The sequence below is a fragment of the Triturus cristatus genome, chromosome 2_2 (assembly GCF_964204655.1).
Source record: "Triturus cristatus chromosome 2_2, aTriCri1.1, whole genome shotgun sequence".
In the NCBI taxonomy this organism is placed as follows: domain Eukaryota; kingdom Metazoa; phylum Chordata; class Amphibia; order Caudata; family Salamandridae; genus Triturus; species Triturus cristatus.
Window position 1 is genome coordinate 1,088,461,828 of NC_140582.1, and position 20,047 is coordinate 1,088,481,874.

The 20,047-nt window shown below is 45.8% G+C and overlaps 1 protein-coding gene across 1 annotated transcript in view; it reads right to left on the minus strand.

Annotated features, from left to right (window-relative positions):
* POLR1A (RNA polymerase I subunit A) overlaps window positions 1-20,047 on the minus strand; it is a 604,540-nt gene that overhangs the window by 583,309 nt on the left and 1,184 nt on the right. The gene's annotated exons all lie outside the window — the stretch shown is intronic.

Consider the following 20,047-nt stretch of genomic DNA (forward strand, 5'->3'; position numbering starts at 1 on the left):
TTGTGCAGCCTGACTGCTACAATGTGACCTTCAGCCCGAACTGTCAGTAAAAACCTTTTCACTGGAGAAAAACTCCCTTTTAATATTAATAAGTCACCCCTATGGAGATCTTGCCGCCCACAAGGCAGGGTGCATGGTATTTAAAAGTGGGGCATGCAAAGAATTAACATAGCCATGCCAAAGCTCAAAAAGCTAATTTCACTGTGACAGGTGTAGCTGTCCAGTGTAGAAAATCAGAGTGTGGATTAAATACTAATACTGCTAACTCAAGGAAGAGATCAGCCGGAAAAACAAACGATAGAAAGTCTGATCAATATCAAAGATCAAGTAAGAGTCGAAGTTCTGAGAGAAGCTGAGAACTAGAGACTGTCACTGAAAAAGTAAGGGCTGAAGAAATTCCCAGGAAGAGAACTTGCAAGTGGAAACTTTGTGAGCCAGAGTTAAAAAGACAGAAAAATAGTCACCCTGGGAAATTAATGAGAGTAAAACATCGACTGATAAAATATTAGAGAGAAGGAGAGTTCTTAATCGGAAGTATGCTTCACGAGAGTGGGTATATCTGGCTACAATTCAGTGGATGACACAGATAAAGATGATTACATCCCACTGAACGAGTGCCATGATTACTATGAGAACGCCAAGATCTCAAATCTTATACAGATACAGAGGAAAAACCACCTTAATGATGTAAGAAAGTGCCCTCTTTTTTGCATAGTTGCCCCCACTTTTTGCTGAACAGCTGATGTACTTTGACTGAGTGTGCCCTGGGCTCCGGCCAATCAGGCACCCAGGGCCTATGTTGTTTGTCATTACGAACTCCACAACACCATCATGGCTACACTAAAGACTGGGAAGTTTGGTATAAAACTTCTCAGCACATTAAACCCACACTGGTGCCAGTGTAGGATTTAATGCAAAATGCACAACAGAGGGCATCTTAGAGAAGCCCCCTGAAACTCGACGAACTTCTAGTGACCTGACTGAGTGGCTGCTTAGGCTGCCACCAACAGACATGTTTCTGGACCCCTGAGTAGAGAGCCTGCTGCTCTCGGCGGCCTGAAACAATGCACATCCTTGGACAAGGTGCCAAGCCTCCTCCCCCAGGATGGGCAGGGTCCACGAAGGGGGAGCTTCAAAGGCTTGCCGCCTTTGTGAGCTTCACCAGGTCTTTTGCAGCTCCAAGCAACTGGTCCCCACTGGTTCTGACCCCCACTTCGGGCAGGGGAAATGGCGGCAAAACCAAGTAAGGAAGGGAAGTGTGCCCACCTTTGCCAAACCCAAACCTCAGTTGGGGGAGGCGAGGTGAAGCACAACTCTCAGTCCACGCCATCTTGCAGATGGGAGGACCCAGCCAACCAAAGTGAGGCATATGTCCCCCCCCCCCCACAAGAGGGTGGCCTAATAGGGGATGTACCCACCTCAAGGAAGGGACCCATTGGTCCCAACCTTTTACTTACCTGTAATGCCCCTAAATCTAGTATTTAGGGGCACCCGTGAACCCCTGAACCTTGCCTTCTCAGACAAGCAACTACCAGGAAGAAAAGAAGGACCGAACAGCCATGCCGAAGCTAAGAAAAGGAGGACGCCCACTGACTTGGCCCCAGCCCTCCCGGCCTGTCCCCACCTCGAACCTGCAAAAGCGAAACTCCGGTGTGACCTGCGGCCACGGCCTCAAGAACCCCAAGGATCTGTCCTGCCTTCCAAAGAAAAGACTTTGTCTCCCATGAACACTGGATTTGTTCACCCACAGACTCCAGCTCCGGCCAAATCCGCTAGTCTGCACCACTCTGCACCCGTCACCCACAGCTGAGTTCAAGTGGCACAACACCACAAGGAGGTCTCCCCGGCGAATCTGATCCGAGATCTGGTGATCTCTGACCTGCCTCAAATCTCCCAGCGAAGCCTGCAGCCTCTTTCTGGAGGCTCCCCCCCCCCCCCCCCCCCCCCTGACAGCAACAGGAGCTGGTAAGAGAAACCCGACGCCTAAAGACACCCCTGCACCCAAAGCCCCACGGCCTTGGGTGGCCCAACTGACGGTGTCCCAGCATCCCCAGGCATCCCAACTTACCTATCCAACTGGTGGTCACCTTCAGAAGATCTTCATCTTCGAGCCCGCAGTCTTTACTGAAACCCGAGAATCCCCACTGAAAATCAACAGTGCACCCAAAACCAAACCAGCACCCTGCACCCAGCCGCCCCTGTGCCGCAGCGGATGCACTTTTTGTGCTAAACAGGATCCCTCTTTGCCCTGATCCTAACACCAGGAGCTTTGCTCCCACAACCCAGTGGCCTGCTCGTAAGCAGCCACCAACCGGAGGCCACCTATCCCCCATTGGATAACAATGGGCTTCAGTACTCTGCACCCGGCCGCCCTAGTGCAGCTGAGGGTGTAACAAGAGTGCATCCTTGACCCTGAGGGAACCCTTGTTCTTGCCCCAGAAACTCAACCCCAAAGAGAGAGTACTTATCTGTGCACACTATACCTCATTTTGGTATAGTATATACAGAGCCAGCTTCCTACAAACGATAAATTAGAGACTTTGAAATATTGTATTTTTAATGAAGCCCAAGATAGGATAGGGGAATGAATGCGGTTGAAAGTTTGAAAATACTGAAAGAGATTACATGCAGAGAAAATCTTATGAACTGATTTAGTAGAACTTATTTTGATTTTAATTTTTTACATTAACAAGAAATTAGATTTGAAGCTGAAAGAAAAGGCAAAAAAAGAAACTAGATATTTTTGCTTTATGTTTCCTGCCCGTGCTACAAGAAGTTTGTTTTTGCTTTTGTTTTATTTATTGGTCTCTAACCTGTAGATTGGATACAGCACTTCCTGTAAAATTTTTGGGATGCCATTATTTACTTTAATATTAGAGATAGAGTTGGCCTGTTAATGTGCCTACTTATTCCTCTGGGAAATGTTTAAAAACATGTAATTAGTAATGCTGCAATTAGAAATAACCATAAGGAATTAGAGATACCAGTACATGAAAAAGCATTTAGTTAGTGGTTTTAGTACTAATGTATGTACAAAGATGATCAGAGAATATGTTAATATTATGTGGGCTAATAACTGCTTCGTGTGCATTTTCCTACCCAAGTCAGCTGGGGAAGGGGCAATGTATGAGCAACTGGACCTTTCATACTCTCTTCCTGCAATGTGTTTGTTGCTGGCTATAGTGGAGTGATCGATTGATACATTAGTAACATAATAATCTGACAAATGAAATTAAATCATTAGAAGAGGCAGGTGTCTGGGAAAATGTGGTGTCCTGGATAAAGAAATTAGAGTGGTTTTGGGAGAGTAGGTGAATACCTAAGTAGTATTGGTAATGGAGTTCTGTAAGCTTCCTAACACCAATAATAATATAGATCTGTGTAATTTCTTTGTTATTGTCATTAAAACTAATAAAGTGTACAATGAAAGGATACGATTAATATAAAGAAAAGAAATAGGTGATAAAGTCTCGAAAAGGGAGGAGATCAGAGAACTATTTTGAGCTAGATAATTATCTGGATTGAACGTTTTAACAGATAAGAAGAATGGAGGAGGACACTTGGAGAACTAAAAAGCTGGAGACATTGAATTTGAATTTAAAAACATTTCTATAGCGCACTTTTACCATGCGGTTTCTTGGCGCTGTTAGATTGTGAGAAGCAGGCAGGAGCAGAGGGGAATTTAAGCATTGTAGGCTCGGGGAAAAAGAAAAGTTTTAAGACCCTTCCGGAACTCAATGTAGGAAGATGACATACGGAGTTCCGGGGGGAGGGAGTTCCAAAATGCAGGAGCAAGCACTGCGAATTTCGTACCGCCAGTCTTTTTCTTGCTGAAGCGGGGGATGGTTAACAAAGCCTGATGAGTAGACCTAAGCTCTCGTCCAGGTATGTAGGGGGTGATGGCAGAACAGATAAATTCCGGGGCAGTGCCTGTTTTAGCCTGGAAAGTGGTGCAGCCAAGCTTGAACAGAGCACGCTCTTTCACCGGCAGCCAGTGCAAGGCCTGCAATAGGGGAGTAGCTCTATGGTATTTAGGCAGGCCGTGAATCAGGCGGGCAGCCTGATTCTGCACTAGCTGCAAACGGCGAATGGCGTAGGCTGGAGCGCCATTGTAAATGATGTTCCCATAATCGAGGCGCGAAAGCACCATGGCCATCACTATAATTTTTAGGGCGGGTAAAGAAAAAAAACGAGAAATCTTCCTGATGATTCGAAGGGAAAAGAAACAGGAGGAAACAACTGAATTGACCTGAGAGTGAACAGAAAGTGAGGGATCCAGGAGGATACCAAGGGTCTTGACCTTAGGAACTGGGAGCGGGGGAACACCAAGTGAGGAGGGCCAGTGAGAGGGGGACCAGGGACTGCAACCACCTCTGGTCAAGACTAATTCCGTCTTGTCCGGGTTGAGTTTGAGGTGGTTGCAGTTCATCCAATCCTGGATGAACAGCATGACGGATTGGACATTTGAAGCAGAGGAAGAGGAGTGGGAAAGGTCAAAAATTAGCTGGAGGTCATCGGCGTAATTGAACACCGTGACCTCGAGCTGCTGTAACATAAAAACGAATGGTTAAATTAATAAAGTCATTAATGGGGTTTGTAGTGATCATTAAAATAATCAGATAGGGGAACTGTTATGGTATTTTTTTAACTATGGTAAATGTGCAAATACTGCATGTAAATTATTTTGGAATAATTTGAGTTTTAATGATCTATAGAGTTGTAACCGATTACCTAATGAGGTTGCACCTAAACAAGTTATCTACATCACTTAGAAGCGCAAATAATGCTATGAATGAATGAATGAATGAATGAATGAATGAATGAAATAATGCTATGGATTATTATGCCACATTTCCATGTTTTAAGCCATTATTTTTAAATTGTTGCAGTTTCTTGTGTTCTATTGATCTTCTCCTGCTTGTTCCTCTTCCCAATCAGTGTCCTGCTGCAAAGCCATCTCTCCCCATGTTTCAGCAGAGCATCAAGTGAATTACATCAATATATTAGCAATTTACAAGTTTTGTTAGAAAATGTGTATTGTAAATTAAGCTTTCATGATGTACCTAAAGTATCATTAACAAGGAATTGCAATGGAAGTGTTGTCGAAGACGTGTTCTTTTGTATGAGCTATTGTTTAAGAAATGTTTCATGTGGGGGGGCGTGGCCAGCAACTTTGCCGACTAGCCGCATCTGCCGGAGCTCTGGCTGCCCGACACTAATCCTGGCCTGTATCCTGTCTTCTGACCACATCCATGACTCGGATCTGCCGGCCGAGTTCCATTTAACCCCCAACCCTGCGGAGGAAGCCCTTTCTGTGGACCTGAGGGGAGATCTGCGGCTGGTACGGGACGACCAAGACAACGAGTCCCGGCTGCCAAGATGGCCGCCCGGTCCCGATAGCGGTGACCAACACTATCAAGGACGTCGAGACACAACCGCTGCCGTCCATGCCATGTGGAATCGATCGGGGGCGAGTGAAGGCACGGAGAGGACGCGCCGACCCCATACAGCCGGAGCGGCCGCCCTCACTGCCTGAGACAACATCAAGGTATCGACGGCAGCGCAGCGGGGTGCGGTTTCCCTTCTCCCTCTCCATCGCTCTGCTGCGAGGAGAGAGTCTGCTTTGAAATCCTGTGGGGGCGTGTGGCCTTAGGAGGACTTTGGGCTCGCTGCGCCTCCGTGCTCTCTGCTAGTGGAGCTCGGGAGACCACCCCCTGCGTGCAGAGAGGGAGCGAGATCGCCCCGGCAGGGCTTTGCGGGAATGGACCCTGCGCTGCCGCCCCCTTAGTGCCAGGCTGGTTGCGGCTGCGGAGGGCTGAGCGCAGGGAGGAGGCGCACATCACGGCCTGCGTTGCTGCCTGCAGCGCGTAATCTGGAGAGAGAGGCGGGCGGAGACCACACAGACGCCCGGCGGAATTACCAGGAGAGATCGCGCTGCAGCAGCGGAGGCCTGAGACACTGGGCAGGACTGGCCGACCATGAGAGCCTCGCAGAACCTGCTAGATAGTCCCATACATGGACACCACCACTAAATGCATTGCTGGGGGGACCGAAGTGGGGGGTAGCAGCCTCTGGAGATGTGATCAATCCTAACGTGAGGCTCTCACTGACCCCAGGAGCAGAGGCAGACCCGATCAGCCTTCCAGAGACCTGCTAGGCTAGCCCCATTAGTTTACCTAGCTTGGTCAAGTGGGATAGAGCCAGACGTAGCCGCATTGTCAAGACTGCTGTGGGACCCCACCGTGCAACGCAGCCGTGACTGCAGGCGCTCAGTTGACCCCCGGATGATGTTGGGCCTTCAGCACTAATTGGCCTGACACAATACTGCAGATTCGGGACACCGGAAAGGGGATATGGGAGGAGCTCTGTGGCCGCCATACTGTAGATTAAGACATTGACGTGCATGTCATTGACGCAAAAGGGAGAAAGGTCCATGGGGCCACAGATACATAGCATCTAGCGTGTGCTAGGAAATCCCCCCTGAACGTGCTTGCCCTCTGGAGAGACCCTTCAATAGCGTGATCCGGGAAGAGGACGCTGGCCGGGAGGCCCTGCCTATACTGCCTGCACGGGAGAGATGAGACGCGCCTACCTCTAACACGTCATTTGCTGCCTCCACGACACGAGCTGGAGACCTCTCCCCCTCGCACCCTGGCTGGGTAGTCGGCAGTAGCAACACCTCCCACTCTGGATGATGGCTAAAGACAAGGAACCCAAGACGCACCGACAAGGGAAGATGGATAAGTACACTAAGGTGCTTCCTGCACACACAGATCCTGAAGGGGACAATGCGAGTGTGCTGGATAATGCAGCCATCCTTCAGGCGATCCATGCTTCGAGAGACGCCATCGAAGGCAAAACAGCGGAGATCAGGAAGGAGGTGTCCCTTCTTCGACAGGATGTACGAAACATTGCACATTGCGTCACTCAAGCGGAGGCCCGCATATCCAAGGTGGAAGACGTGATGCATACCTCCAAAGGTGATATCAAGGACCTCCAGGCTACCATAAGAGAGCTTATGTGGAGGGTGGATGATGCGGAGAACAGGGCTCGGAGAAACAACCTCCACTTCATCGGGATTCCCGAAGGACAGGAGAACGCTGATCCTGCTGCCTTTTTGGCAACGTTGCTGCGGAAAGTTCTTCCAGGAGCTACCTTCTCCACTTGCTTCCTCATTGAACGAGCACACAGGATGCCGGCTGTGAGACCCCCACCTGGAGCCCCACCACGTCCCCAGACCGCCCGATTCCTAAATTATCAAGATCGAGATGTAATACTGAGGGAAACGCGGAAACTGGGGCAACTCAAATTGGCCAATACCAGAGTCATGATCTTCCCCGACTACTCTAGGGAAGTAGAGAAGATGCGGAAATCCTTCGACTCCGAGAAAGTCAAACTCCGGGCTCTCCACATCCAATACATGCTTCTCTTCCCAGCCAAGCTTAAGGTGATCTTTCAGGATTCAACTCAGTTCTTTCAAACACCTGAAGACGCCTGGGCATGGATTGAGGAACGCCGGAGACCAGTAACACCACATCACAACCAGGAGCTCTACAACCAAGATGGGAGACTAGACCACAGAGAACAAAACCGAGACGACGCCTCACTGCAAGGAACCCGAAGCGCTCCAGGACAACACAGCCTGGGACCCCTTATAGACAGAGAGGGGGACCACTGGAGGAAGAACCGAGGGGAGCCCGGGCCGCAACTGGAGACTCGAATCATGGGGACAGTACTCATGCTGATCACTCCGACCAGGACTCCCTTGACGATACTGATGGAGACCACCCTCTGCTTCGGTCTATTCGCAATGCAGAGGGATCTGGGACGTCAAGCCCGGAAGTGGCGGCTGATCGCCAACGACAACAAAACATAAGTGGCGAAGAAATGTGAATCACAGGCGTAACGGAAGAATCTGCCGGCGGCACAGCGATGGCGAGGAGGCCATCCCTCCTAGACTTATCTGTATCAAGGAAGAGTCTGGGCAAACTCTCTTCCTGAATAAGAGAAATATCATTTGTAATTTTGGTTGTTGTTGGGGGGTAAGGATGGGAAGGGTGGGTACAACAGACACCTCTGTGGACACCTTTGCTTGTTGGTTTGTGGACAGTTGAAGGGTCGAGCGTAGGGCGTGTGAGGATGTGGGGGGGCACAGGGTGGGGAAGGGAGGGGAGTTTGGTGGTTCTCGATTTCAGGTTTTTTCGCTTTCATTAGTAACAGCAGGTTGTCTTACACCACAGAGCCGGAAGTTATTAGGCAGGGACTGGCAAGTGAGAGGCCATTTCCTATACCACCCACATGAGCCACAAATGTAATGCATGACCCACCGTACACTGTGTTGACAGGGAACGTTAACGGTTTGGGTAGTAAGATTAAGAGGGGCTTGGTGAACAGGTATATCAAACGGATTAAGCTGGATGTAGTTCTCCTACAAGAAACCCATCTCTGAGGTACCCGATGTGCATTTATTGGGAGAGGGGCATACACCACACTGGTACACGCTCGGTTTTCCCCTGGAGCCCGTGGGGTCACTGTTCTTATTAAGAAAACCCAACCCTTCCAAGTAGCCCAGACCTGGGTAGACCCTGGGGGCACCTATGCAGCGATCAGGGGTATATGGGGCCAGAGAGAGTTTAACCTGGCGAGCTTGTATGCCCCGCCGCGACTGCAATCCCCGACGCTACAGGCAGCTAAGATACTACTAGATTCAAACTCCTCAATTCACCTAATAGGGGGTGACTTTAATGATGTGATGGACCCACGTCTAGATAGATCTCGTACTGCCGCTAGCACTCAGCCACCTACCTCGCTATCAGACTTTGCACGATCCCTAGGGCTGACCGATCTTTGGCGCCGACACTGCCCACTCGACCGCAGCTACTCCTACTTCTCAGGGGCACATAAGACCTTCTCCCGCATTGTCTACCTTTTCGCCTCGGCAGGAGTGATTCCTGTCATTGAGGACACGGACTATCTGGCAAGAGGTATATCCGATCACTCACCTCTACAGTTAAAGTTGGGGGGGGGGGGAGGGGGGACACAGATCCAAGTCAGACTGGAGACAGAACCCCTGGGAACTGCGCGACAAAACGGTAGCTGACACTGTTGACATTAAGACTAAATTCTTTTTCCAAGAAAACAAAGGCTCCGTGTCCTCGGAGGCCACCCTTTGGGAGGCATACAAAATAGTCCTTAGGGGGAGGCTGCAGGACGTAATCTCTCGAAAGCATAGGGAGGAAGCCTCGCATATCTGGGATCTTGAAGGCAAACTGCTAGAACTGGAACAGAATATATCCCCGGACAATGAAGCTAGGATGCTCCGACAGTCGGAGATTACGCGGAGAGAACTCCGTGCTTTGGTAGAAGGGGAGGCCCGGGCCCAAATTCTAACCACTCACCACAGATTATACGAGACAGGGGACACGGCGGGGAAGCTGCTAGCCTGGCTGAGCCGCAAAGGAAGGGAAGCAAATTGGGTAAACCTGATAGAAGAGATGGGGACATGGCATAGGACGGCACCCACAATTGCGGCAGCATTTGCTAGCTACTATACTGCTTTATACGCAGCCCGTCGGACGATGCCAGAAGATGACATAGATGACTATCTCGCAGCCATAGATATGCCCGTCTTACACGTTGATGACATGGCGGCCTTGGACGAAGAGATTACTCTAGAAGAAGTGCAGGATGCAATTGCCAAACAGAAGGTGGGGAAAACCCCGTGGCCGAATGGCCTTCCCGGGGAGTTCTATAAGCAAAACATTAAGGCCCTAGCCCCAAGCTTATTAAATCTGTTCTTAGCGGCAAGAGATGAGAGAATGCTTCCCCCGGATCTCAGTCAGGCCACAGTTGTGGTCATTCCAAAGCCGGACAAGCCCCCAGAAAAGTGCGGCTCATATCGCCCTATATCGCTCCTTAATGTGGAGACTACGATATTGGCCTCTATATTGGCCATGCAGCTATTGAAGGTCATTACGTCACTAGTACATAAAGAGCAGTCGGGCTTCATGCCTAAGCGTGCCACACGCCTCAATCTCCGTAGGCTAGCGAACAGGTTGGACACGCTTAAAGGGAGGGAGGCTCCACATATGCTCCTATCGCTTGATGCCGAAAAGGCATTTGATACGGTACACTGGCCTTTTCTGAAGCGGGTCCTGGTAAAATTAGGTTTTGGGCATAATTTCCAAACATGGATCGATCTTCTATATACGAATCCTAGAGCACGAGTACGAGTTAATGGAGTCAAATCAGTTGAGTTCCCCATTCAGCAGGGGACTAGACAAGGTTGCCCGCTATCCCCCTTACTCTATGCGCTTGTACTGGAGCCATTGGCGTGCCTGGTTAGAGCACACCCAGATCTGACAGGGTTCCAAGACATCCAGGATCGGTTGTTGGATAAGCGGATCTTGCTTTATGCGGAAGATATCCTTTTATACGTTACCGATCCAGACAAGACACTCTCTATTGTCTTTCGCGTAGTTAAAGACTACTAAGCACAGGCGGGATACAAAATTAACAGGGGGAAGTCGACCATATACCCAATTGGGGGCCGCCTGGACATGCAGTCCGTACCGATGCGTCTCCCCATTGCCAAAGAAGGTTTTAAATATCTGGGACTCTACATTTCAGGCAATGTGGCAACCTGTCGGACCCGCAACATCCAGCGCGTCCTAAAGGACTTCTGGGAAGATGTGATCAGATGGAGGTGTCTTCCCCTGACATTATTAGGGAGGGCGGCTATGTTTAAAATGATAACACTACCTAAGCTACTATATATTTTTCAAAATACGTACTGTAAAATACCGGAGGTTATCTTCAGGGCGATAAACGCTGAACTGCGAACTTTGCTATGGGACGGAGGTCACCCTAGAGTGGCGCTACAAACGTTGCAACGAAGCCACTATAATGGGGGGAATCTGGCTGCCAGATGTTAGAGCATATTATAGAGCAGCACACCTTGTGGTCATCAACGAATGGGGGCATGCCCCTCAGGACCACCCCACATACGCCCTAGAGAGACTCCAATTTTCCCCACGATTGCACCTTCCCTACATATATGAGGGCCACGGGAGGAGAAGCCTGTTGCCAGCGACTCAGAGGGCAATGAAGGCTTGGTGAGAAGCCGAAAAGGTAAAGAAATGGGAACAAAGACTAACCAAGGCCACACCACTATGGGAAGGTACATGGATCCCTGAATTTGCAAAGCTAAAAGGTTTTAAGGGGTGGGATACCAACGACGTTGGGGAAGGGTGGGAGAGACGGGTTAGTTTAATTACTCCATTTCATTTATCCTTTCCCCTAGTCTACAACTGTTTCTGCAATACAGCGAGAATCGGACCACTTGAAACTACATACGAACAATACTGTTTATCAAGCACTGGCCAACAGGAAAATGTATGTTGTTAAATACATACGGTGACACTACTATATCCACAGTGGCCTCCCTAAACCAGACTGTATTGCGAAATCTGATGTACTTAATATGCATGTCTATTTCCTAATGGATGTAAATTGTTAAAGAAAAACCCCAATAAAATGTGTTATAAAATAAAACAAAGGGCTGGGATACCATTGGGATCACTACTTTAGAAGACATACGAGACAGGGCGCCCTGATGACGTTCACAAATTTACAAAGGAACTATCTCCTGACAGACATGCAGCATAACTACCTCCAACTCCGACATGCCTGGCAGGCCCACAGATATGATATCACTACCCTCCCGGAATATGTCCCGCTGGAAGGGCGGCTGCTCCAGGAAGAGATACTGGAGAAAGCGGTTTCCTGAACGTAAAAAACCCTGATAAACAATGCACCCGATAATCTACTAACACTTCGGGGTAAGTGGGAGGACCTTGTCAGCACATTGGAGGACATTGATTGGGGGACTGCCCTAATGCACCCTAGGCAAGGTGGCGATCAAGCTTAGACTACGACTGGTCCAGTTCAAAATTCTTTATAGGGTATAACATGATAGGGCAAAATGACATGCGATGGGCAGGGCGGAGACGCCAGAGTGTCTGCGCTGCAGAACAGAGCGTGGCTCCTTCATAGACACGCTGTGGGACTGCGAGCCAATTTGTGGCTATTGGGCACGGATCGTGCAGGAACTAAATAATGTACTTCACGCGCATATCCCGATAGACCCCAAGTTCGTCCGGCTAGGCATCTATACGGAGGTTGATATTACAAGGCATCAACTCCTGCTTTGCAACTTAGGCCTCATGGTAGCTAAACGCGACATAGAGAGTTATTTGGGGAGACCGGAAATTCCCACCCTGAAAGAGTGGCGCACTGGCATGGACATGTACATGGGAGCCGAAAAGACGGTATACAAAGCGAGGGGGTGCCCACGAAAGTTTATGAAAATCTGGCGGCCATGGCTGAATTACTATCACCTAGAGACGGAGGAGGAAGACACGACAATATTGCACCCCGATTGAACTGGAAGGGGGTACATTGCGCTAGACGCTTACCTAACTGAGGGACCCAGAAGATCATTGCTACAGGGGGTGGACGACACTAAGAGGGGTAGGGAGAACGAACATACCAGTCTTTGCTTTGTACCTTTGCTTCTTGTAACTTTCGTTGGCCATAATCGATGGACTCGGACTGAAATGCACCTGCTGTGTTGTTTGTTGTTCTATTAAAATATATATATATATATATATATATATATTCCCCTCCCTCCCCAAAAAAAGTAATGTTTCATTTTCTTTATACATCGCCAGTGCAGCTGCTGAGGAAGCAAGTGGAAGATTTCCCTTACCTTAAGAAATGGATTAGTGCTAAATAACTGCATAGTTTTAACTATTACGTTGTTGTTTCTGATTTGCCAAATACGATTGATCATTTAATGCTGAATGTGCAGAATTTACTAATTGCTTGTGTGATGTGTCTATAAAACCTCTGAGATTCTGTATTTCAATTTTTTATTTACCATTTTCCTCGTAGATGACTTGCTATGCTGTCAGTTCTCTTTATGAGTCTGACACTTAGAATTTTTGCTTAGAATATGCCTAACTAGGGATTGTATAGAGTTATGATTTTGGATTTATCTGCAATTCTGTATTAGGCCTTCACGGCAATCCATACATTTCTCCTCAATACCGTATTTTTTTTTATTCTGTAAGAAATATTCTTTTAGCTCTATTATTGATCTAGAACTCTGTGCTTTATGCGTTTAATATTTTATTCCATTTAACTTTGCTAAATTGTGTTTTTGCTGATGAGGAGTGTAGTCCCTAACCGCTAGATGAACAAGAGACTCCGAGGCCGAACTATTTTGGTAAATATTTTGGTGTGATGAAATATTAGGACTCAGGTGAATATTGGAATTTTGTTCCCACACCTGTGAGCATCTTGTGCTCCACCCTTAAACCCCCCCCCCCCATCCCCCCCAAGAACCAACTGGCACAAATAGCAATGTAAGCCACCCACACAATATTAAAACTAAACAACATCAGATACTTCAATGCGGAATAACGGAATAACGGGCAGGCTGAAGAGCACTATGGACCATAGCCCTTCAGAAACTGTTCAATATTCAAAAGGCCATCCACATATAAATCACTGTGCTCATCCTCCGCCCTCATAAAAATAAAACGGCTAATTGCAACTACTACTCAAAGCTACTGTTGAAAACCAAAATAGGGGGGCCTTGGTCGAGAGGTTTCTAAAGAATCATTACACTGCCAAGTGAAAGAAGCAGTTCAACACATCAACTGAAATGATGCAGGTTACTTGCTCTAGCATTATCTCGGTTACTTGCTCTCGCTTTAGCTCTGTCAGTATTTCCTTTAATTCAGGCAGCGGTCCCACAAATTGCTCGCCACACTGCTGTGATGCACCGCAGGCAAACACAGCATTCTATACTACAGCCTGGGCAAAATAAAGGTAAGGCATAGACCACTTCTGAACGGTAAGGGACACTGCTCTTGGCTTTAGCAGCACCATGCTGACATTTCACAGGGTTTTGGAAATCTAAGTATCAGTTGCAGCAATCATAGCTCTGCTAACAACACGCAGATATTTAATTACAGGTGATGATTCCTTGTCGCTCGAGCAATCATGTTTCAGTGTGTAGCTTTAATTTAACAATGTAATGCATTTTAGTATATCAAGTAATTAAGTTAACTCAGTGGACTGAATAACAGGTGACAATGTTGAAACGAAAAGCCAACATTTGACCAGATGTAATCAATTGAATAGCCATATGCATCTGGCACTGTTATGGATCTATCTGCTTCGATACTTACAAGAAAGGGAGAAGTAGTAGCCACCCGGGAAAAGCAGAACAGTCACAAGACAGACTAGTACATGCCGGAGACGATTTTAAAACATGAAAATGCAACGTACATAGCAATAAATAGTAAGCCGCTTCTGCTCTGCTTTGCGGATACAGGCCCAGACCAGAGACAGGGCTCTAGCTTCAGTGTAGTTCCATCGCTGCTAACGGAACCTTTTTGCATGTGTGGCTTAATGGTCTGCATGTAGTACGCTGAGACTTCTAGATTCACACTTAACCTCAAGAACATGTACATTTGGGCAATATGTCTCAACTGGAAATAGAACAGGGTATCCAACACGGCGAATGTACAGTTGGGAGCATTTCCTTAAATAAAAGGCTTGAGACATCTACGCTCCTGTTTTCAGGAGAGATAGAATGTGAAACAAGAGAAGGGGTGCGCCACTTGCAGGATAGTTTCATTTGAGAACAGCCCATAAGAGGTTGTAATGTTGGATAGCTTCCACTACGAGGACTCCCAGCTACAAGGAAAGGGAACTTCGAGGACCCTGCAGGTAAACACCCTCACAAAACAGGCAGCATTACTGACACTGAACTTGGCTCTTGGAAAAAGGTAGATTACGTACATTATTGTCCCCTCATCCAGTGCTTTAAATTGGTAGATCTAAGGTTGTCACTACTTGGCCGATTTTATACCAGAATTACCGGTATTTGGATGTCCTTGCCGGTGCTAAAATTAGGAAAATCATCAAAAGCCGGTATGTTTCCCTTTGTAAGTCCAATCTTTAAACAGTAAATATAAAAGGGAAGTGTAGTATTCTTCATTATTTGGTATTTTGTACTGTTTCTTTAATTGCCATGATTCTAGGTTAGAACCAGGGTTATGTCATGTATGGTAGGATTCTACCAAGGCAGTTATCTGCTGACCTTAAACTTGTCAAGTCGCTTTCTTGTCAGCCTTGCTTCCCTGTAATTTCCTTTATTGGATGTATGGCCAATAAATCTGCTTTGGATCATAACAGCGTCTTCTCAACTTTGTGGACAACCACCTTGCTACAATTTGGTACCAGGAGTGGGGTTGACGATCTATGGTGATCTCTGATCGACAGAATCTCACTGGATTACCTACATTGGGACTGAGGAGCGTTTAAGCCTTTCGGGAGGAAGTCGGTTGGGAACTGATCTGCTTTGTCTACTGCGTGTGTTCTTCCTGACCCGCAGGTTCAACTTTGAGTCTGCCCGGTGCCTCTGCAATTTACACCGTGTATGCCTTTGACTTTCCGACGCCGGCGGACCCCGTCAAGTAAGTTGGGGATTCTCGCCAATTTTGGGGAATTTTGTTGATTCCGGCGTTGCCTTGCTTAAACGAGGGACTGTTACAAAAAAAAAAAAAATAGCATCATTCAAAACACACCGGCTGACACCGTTTGCCTCGTGACATCGTTAGAAGGAGGAAACATAAAGCAGCATTCTTACCCATTATTCCAGCGCTTCAAGTAAATTCCTTTTCTTTCCGTCTCACCGCATTGCATTGTGGGAGACGCATTGACGGATTGACGTCACACGCACGTTGGCGGCCATCTTAAATTGGGAAGGAAGAGTTTGTTCGTTTTTTTCCTCAGCGCTTAGGATATTGAAAGCGACTTCGCATGCTCAAAAGAGATAAACTCCATACGTCTGTGAGACACAGTGTTCCTGCACACACCTTATGTTCCTGAATTGTGTGACAGTGAGTTATGGAAATGCTTTATAGACATACTTTCTTGACCTTTGACTGCAAAGTATATACTTTCATGTGAGTTATCTTCTCAACGTTTCAAGGAAGATTAATTCAACTTTGTTTAGCAGCAGCAACTAGACATTTCTTTCACTCCAATGGCTTCCAGTCAAGGTGTTATTCAGCCGGCACCATTTCTATTAAAAGCAGGCAAACCTGAACTGAAATGGGCAGAAAGGCTTAGGGACTTTGAAAATTACCTTACAGCCATTGATGCAGACAATTACTCGCCAAAAAGAAAATTAGCTTTATTGGTCAATCATTTAGGCACAGCAGGTCGTAGAGTTTTTGATAACCTGCCAAGACATCCTGCCCCTACTTCCGAAGACACAGTTTGAATGTTTACACTGAAGGGAAGCTACGCATGGCCAAACAGTATTCTGACACTTCAAGTGTCCTAATGGAGAGATTTAATTTTGCAATGTGTAAACAATCCTGTGAAGAATCAGCAGAGGATTATATAGCGACTTTAAGAGTATTAGCTGAAAAATGCGAATTTGGACCCGAGATTGATACTTACATTAGAGATCAATTTGTATTTCACTGTTTTTCAATGAAAATTCAGGAACGGTTACTTACTTCACGCAATCCTACTTTGGCTGAAACAATCGACATAGCAAAGAACATTGAGAGGTCGATTGTTACATCTAAAGTGTTGTCTAGCCAATCAAACCAGACTTTGGTTTCCCCTATGCAGACATCTGGGCAACCTGCGTGTTCCTCCAATGTGAGTTTGGTTTCTAATGACAATGCTGTGTGTGCTGTTAATAACAGACAGTCATATAACAAGAATAGGAATTATAAGAATCAATCTCCAAGAGGCCAATTGGTTTGTTTTCAGGGTGGTTCTAGAAGCCACATAGGGAACAATCCCAGTTGCCCTGCTTTGGGAAGAAAATGCACTAAATGTCAAAAGGTTGGTCATTTTCAAGGAGCCTGTAGGAGTAACATAAATTCTAATTTAAACAGAGTCAGGGTATCTAATATTTTGTTGGAGAATCAAGATGTGCAAGACTGTACTTCACAATTTGAAAATGTTGTGGTCACTATTGAAGTACCAGAGTCACTTGGGAAACCAATTAAGGGCCCATTGGTTGACATGTCTATAGATGGGAAAACAATTTTAGCGATGGCTGATTCTGGGGCTCTTGTTACTATTCTCGCGGATTGCACATTTTACCAGTTTTGGCCGAATGAAATGTCACTCATTGCTCCTGATATCAACCCCAAAGCTTTTGGGGAGCAAGATATAGAGCTTTTAGGATATTTTTGGGATAAAGTAGAGTGTCTTGGAAGAGCTGTTAGGACAAAAATCTATGTGGCTGTTAGAGGAAGAGACATCATAGGTTGGAAAAATCTTGCTCTCCTGGGTATTATATTGCGCCCTGGACAAGATCCTCCGATTGTACTTGGTGATCTTCCTTCAAACATCTTGGCAAGTATTCAATCTGATATGGAGGTCGAAAATATCATAAGGTCTTTCCCAAATGTATTCAAGGATATAGTGGGAGTAGTAAAAGGTTACGAACATAGCATAATGTTGAAAGAGAATCCTGTACCAATAATACACAAAGTCAGGCCTGTACCCCTTACTGTCAAGAGAGGATTTGAAAGCTCTACTTGATAATTTACAAACCGAAGGAATAATATCGCCAATCGATTCCTCAGAATGTATTTCTCCGGTTGTTTTACGGAAAAAAAGGAATGGGGATCTTAGGTTATGTGTAGATTTAAGGTCTTTGAATCAAAATATCCTTGTAGACTGTCATCCCTTACCTCTCATACACAAGATGTTGGCAAAATAGGGAAGTCCAAGTTTTTTTCCACCATCGATTTACACTCCGCTTATCACCAAATTAAGCTCGCCCCAGATTGCCAAGCCCTCACTGCATTTGTGACTCCCTTTGGAGCTTATAAATATTTAAGATTGCCATTTGGACTTGCATCGGCCGCAAGTGTATTCCAAAAACTAATGGATAATTTGTTTGGTGACATCCCACAAGTACAAGCATACCAAGATGACGTATTGATCCATACCGAAACTGAAGAGGAACACATATTAATTCTAAAGAAAGTATTGACCATTTTACAAGACAGAGGTATGACAGTTAAGGCTAATCAATGTAAATTGTTGGTTAACGATGTTGAATATCTAGGTCACAATATTTCACGAGAAGGCATTAAACCAACATTTTGTAATGTAGAAGCAATACGTGATGCACCACTTCCTACAGATAAAGAGGACTTGCGCTCATTTCTTGGCTTATGTGAATACTATGCTAGATTTGTACCAGGATATGTGCAGGTGATTCAACCATTAAGGTGTCTCCTTAAGAAAGGTATAAAGTTTGAATGGAATGACATGCTACGTGAGGTTTTTGGAAAAGTGAAATTATTAGTGATCAATGCCCCAGCATTACATCCATTTGTTTCTAACGCAAATTCTTTTGTATCGGTGGATGCTAGTCAGAAAGGCCTTGGTGCAGTTTTTGGACAATGGATTGATGGTAAAGAACAAACCATCGCCTTTGCTTCTCGCACTTTAACTCCAACTGAGTGCAACTCCAGCACAATCGAACATGAGGCACTTGCCATTGTCTGATCAGTACAGAAATTCAAAACATACATTTGGGGCACTCAATGTGAGGTTTTCACTGACCATAAACCTTTAGTCTCTATATTGTGTGGTAATGGTCTGGGAAAATCTTCAGCAAGACTAGTCAGACTACTATCTAAACTACAGGAATACAATCTCAACATCAAGTATATTCAAGGAGGTAAGAATATCCTTGCTGACTGCCTGTCTCGAATACCTCTGCCTGATTGTAGTGAAGGTGAGGATGATTTCCACAAAGATTGTGTAATTGGCCTTATAGATGCTGTTGCTAAATGCAATGGCAGCATATCACAAGAGGAATGGGCCTCTGCAATGGCACTTGATGAGACTCTTAAGAAAGTGGAAATTTTTAATAAAAGTAAATGGCCAGCTAATAAGGGGCTGAGTGACGATATAAAGAGTTTTGCACAAATTAGTGAACAAATATCATTTGAAAATGGAGTCTGTGTAAGGAATGGGTTGTTTGTTCCTCCTATATCTTTAAGAGAAAATATCATAAATATTGCACACAAAGGTCATTTAGGCATTTCTGCAACATGCAAGACTCTCAAAAACATTTTCTGGTGGCCAGGTATGGACAAACAAGTAGCATTGTTCATAGATAATTGTCCAAGTTGTGTTGTTTCAGATAAACATTGGAAAGTTCACACGAAACCTTTGATTACTGTTCCTTTTCCAGAATTCCCTTGGGATAAAATTGCATTAGATTTTTCAGGACCTTTTAACCTACTACCCGCAGACAAAAGATACTGCATACTTGCCAAAGATTACCATTTCAAATGGGTATATTATTCATTTGTACAAGAAGCCAAATGCATTAATGTTGTTTCGTTTCTTCAAAACATTTTTAAAATTGAGGGCACTCCTAACTATGTCGTTACTGATAATGGCCAACATTTTAATTCTCAGCATTTCACTAATTTTCTTGAGAGTGCTGAAATAAAACACTGTCGTGTTGCTCTCTATAGTCCTTCCTCAAATGGTTTAGTTGAGAGGGCTAATCGTTTCATTAAAGAAGGAGTACAAACTGCCATTGCAACAAATGTTGATGTAGGCACCTTCTTACAAACGTAAGTGAGTGCCTATCTAACGACACCTCATTCCACAACCGGAGTCACACCTTTCAAAGCACTTAGGAGTAGGGAAGCTAGATCTAAACTGGTGCCGCATTGGTTCATGGACCTGAAAGCAGGCTCCTCCTTACTCAATAAAAGGAACACCATGACGGATTATCAAGAGGTTAAATCTAGAGTTGCTCATAAGCAATTTCTTCAAAAGAAATCTTATGATGGTAGTTCCACTCATCATGTTCCTTTTATCAAAGTAAATAATTGGGTTATTATTAAAAAACCTTTTAAAGTCTGTAAAGGTCAATCTAAGTTTACTTTACCAGTTAAGGTGGTCT